This window comes from Brachyistius frenatus, unplaced genomic scaffold (genome assembly GCF_029030835.1).
Source record: "Brachyistius frenatus isolate BFR_SWC_R1_liver_20210118 unplaced genomic scaffold, ASM2903083v1 Contig_159, whole genome shotgun sequence".
NCBI lineage: Eukaryota > Metazoa > Chordata > Actinopteri > Embiotocidae > Brachyistius > Brachyistius frenatus.
Window position 1 is genome coordinate 535,001 of NW_027210758.1, and position 3,754 is coordinate 538,754.

The following is a 3,754-nucleotide window of genomic DNA, read 5'->3' on the forward strand; positions in this document are numbered from 1 at the left end:
GGACCTACCTGGACGTGGCACGCGCAGGAAAAAGTCCAATCAGTTATTTAAAATCCACAGTCCCACGCGCTGCTGCTGCCGCCTTTCTTCTTCTTCTTCTTCTTCTTCTTCTTCCTCTTCTTCCTCTTCTTCTTCTGCTCTCATAAACCTGAGCGAGCGGGGGTCAGGTGGTTCCGGTCCAGTCCCGGCAGGTAGAACCGAGCCGCGGTGAGAAACGGAGGAGTAAATAATCCAGAGCAGAGATGACGGAGCGGAGCGGAGCGGCGCGGCGCGGCTCTCCCATTCACACACAGCCTGCCTCGGCTTGGCTCGGCTTGGTCTGCCCCCTACTCCGCCACAGACAGCCCCCCAATCTGGAGCGTACCACTGCGCGCCGGGCCGGGAGGGGGGAGGGGCAGCTGCGGGAGGTCTACTAAACCAGCTAAAACTTCGATTAACCGGATTATCAACAGCTCTAAGCGCGAGTTTAAACAGTAGTATCAACACAGAGGAGCAATGAAAAGTTCTTTTATTCTGATGAAATAATGAGTTTTATTTTGAAAAACATCTGTTACACCCCTCCAGGAGCTGAGCGATTGGTTCAGTCCGGCTCCTTAATCTGCTGTTTTTCCTCCTCCCGAAACCAGATGTGGAGAGAAAGAGAGGGAGAGATGCAGTGTGTGTGTGTGTGTGTGTGTGTGTGTGTGTGTGTGTGTGTGTGTGTGTGTGTGTGTGTGTGTGTGTGTGTGTGTGTGTGTGTGTGTGTGTGTGTGTGTGTGTGTGTGCGCGTGTGTGTGAGGTGAGGAGATGCATATAAAAATAAAAGGGGGGATGGGGGAGATGAAGGAAGAGGAGATAGGTGAGAGATAAAGTGGCAGACATGAAATATAAATGTGAAGTAAACCAAAAGTGAAAAAAATAAAATAATAAAGAGTTAAATAACGATGGTGAAGATGAAGAGGAGAGCGGCGGCACTTTAAGGAGATTTTATCGTCTCTGATGATTAGAAACAAAACTCGTGGTTACGATGTGGCGCAGTTACACTTTTGGCGACTGATAAGCGTGAAGTCGGGAAAACGCGGTTGCCGAGCAACCGCATCACGCCCACAGAGGCCATAACAGTTTGGGCGAGCGAAGCCGGCGCATTACGTGACAGCGGGAACTTTAAAGGCGGAAATCACGCGTTAATAAATTCACACGACAAATTCCACTTGTCGTCCGATCATCCGATGAACTCTTGAGTTTTCGGGAAAAATTCAGAGGCCCGCGGTCGTGAATGCCACAAGGGGGCGGTGTTCAACCTCGTGAACGCGGTAAACTCCGCCCCCCCCACCAGATCAACGACTGTACGAACATGGAAACAGAAGCTGAGTAAATATTAGGCCCCGCCCACTCGACCGGAAACAAAATCAACTCTGTTTTGTATCATTTTATAAATAATTATACAAAAACTGATAATAACGGCACGGAAACAGGAACTGGACAAAATTGTTGAACAAAAATGTTTTTTCCCACAGATTTTTTACATTTTTTTATTTAGTTGGTAACTTGTATAATTTCAGTGATTACGTGACCTCATCACTGTCGTACCGATAATCACGTCAAAGCATTCACCCTCTCATGCAATATGCAATATTGCTTAATCAGCACATTCCAAATATAAATCTATTGTTCTCTTACAAACTAAAACGCCAGACTGAAACCTCCGTTTGATTTAACCCACAAAACAAATGTTTATCTTTTCTGTCTTTAAGCTGCTGCGATGACTGAATTCTTATCTGATCTGATCCGATCTGATCTTTTCCTCGAGTTAAAGTCGTCCCGGTAACACCGCAGTGTGGAAATACGCCGAGGCAGGAAAAGAAAAAAAAAATAAATAAATGGAAATACATTCACAAGTAACAAGTTCTTTCCACTTCGGACCTGTTGAGATGCGGCAGAACTCTGAGGAAGGTTCTAAAAACAGACGTGGAACACAGCGGACACGAAGCGCAGGAGAAGTGAGTGATTACAGATTAGTCACATCCTGACGGTCCGGTGAGTCAGTCAGCTGCACTTCATCTCAGACAAACGGATACTAGGTGTGTTTTTTTCACTGCAGGAACCTTTGAAGTGAACTCTGTATCCGCCGAGGGAACTTTCATTGGGGATCAGGAACCTTTGAAAGGAACTCCGTATCCACCGAGGGAACTTTCATTGGGGATCAGGAACCTTTGAAAGGAACTCCGTTTCCACCACAGGAACTTTCATTGGGGATCAGGAACCTTTAAAAGGAACTCTGTTTCCACCATAGGAACTTTCATTGGGGATCAGGAACCTTTGAAAGGAACTCCGTATCCACCAAGGGAACTTTCATTGGGGATCAGGAACCTTTGAAAGGAACTCTGTTTCCACCATAGGAACTTTCATTGGGGATCAGGAACCTTTGAAAGGAACTCTGTTTCCACCGAGGGAACTTTCATTGGCGATCAGGAACCTTTAGGGAACCAAACAGGATCTAAAAGAAGCTGTCAGAAGCTAACAGGCCAAACTGGAGCTAAAAGGACCGAGCAGAAAGTAACAGGAACTAACAGGAGATAACAGGAACCAAGAAAAGCTAACCGTAGCTAGTAGGAGCTAATAGACGCTAACAGGAGCTAGTAGAAGCTACTTGGGGCTAACAGGCTTCTGGTAGCAGTTGTTGAGTTTGCGAGCTTTAGAGTCGGAGGCGCTGTGATTGGCTGAGAGGTGAGTGGGCGGTGACATCATGAAATAACTGAGCGCAGGATGATTCCACAGATAAAAGCAGCTGAAGTGAAGCGTCCTCCCGGCTGATGTGGTTTGTCTGCAGCAAACAGGCTGAAGTCAGTGTTTCCATCATTCGGGGGTCGTGGCCGGTTCAGGTTCTGGTTATAGAGGGGGAGGGGGGGGTAGCATCGGGCCTGTAATCAGCTGACAGCTCTCTGGTTTCTCTTTTCTCTCCTGCTCTGTAATTTCCTTAATTGAAGCCACTCGAGGGGTCGAACGCTCACGTTCATCTTTTTATATTCTTCTTCTTCTTCTTCTTCTTTCTCTCTGAAGGTTTTGGAGGTTTTGGATCCGAGGACTTGTTTTCCTCCTCACCTGTGCTCACCTTCCTCCGCCGGCGGACTCTTTCACTTCGTGGCGTGGCCTCCCCTCCTCTCCCCTCCTCTCCCCTCCCCTCCCCTCCCCTCCCCTCCTCTCCCCTCCCCTCCCCTCCCCCGCTCTCCTCCATGCCGTAAATTGACGCCAATCTCCAGTTAATCTTTTTAAGTTGGCGTGAAACAGCCAGCAGCATGCATGACAATGGTCCCATGTGTGTGTGTGTGTGTGTGTGTGTGTGTGTGTGTGTGTGTGTGTGTGTGTGTGTGTGTGTGTGTGTGTGTGTGCGCGTGTGTGTGTGTGTGTGTGTGTGTGGTTGCAGGGTCGACTGTAAGCTTCTTTCTTTACAACCCTGCTACTATTACCAAACATCTGGACCCATAGTGTGTGTGTGTGTGTCTCTTTACACACTCACCTCCCTCACGGGGACCCGTCTCAGTTAATTAATACATTTCAAAGGTATCCAGGAAATGAATGGAAGTCAATGTGATGTCCTCTGAAGTGGTGGAAAGCCCGTGCGAGGGTGTGTGTGTGTGTGTGCACATGTGTGTATGTGTGTGTGTGTGTGTGTGTGTGTGTGTGTGTGTGTGTGTGTGTGTGTGTGTGTGTGTGTGTGTGTGTGTGTGTGTGCGTGTGTGTGTGTGTGTGTGCAGCTGTTATTCGAGTCCTGATT

At 48.0% G+C, this 3,754-nt stretch overlaps 1 protein-coding gene across 3 annotated transcripts in view; it reads right to left on the reverse strand.

The window, feature by feature from the left end:
• Positions 1-303, reverse strand: part of plxna3 (plexin A3) — an 80,576-nt gene extending 80,273 nt beyond the window's left edge. For all 3 annotated transcript variants that reach the window (XM_069716553.1, XM_069716552.1, XM_069716551.1), the window contains exon 1: positions 9-303. The gene's annotated coding sequence lies outside the window, so the exon portion shown is untranslated. The remainder of the gene's footprint in view (positions 1-8) is intronic.
• Positions 304-3,754: the final 3,451 nt, after the last annotated feature.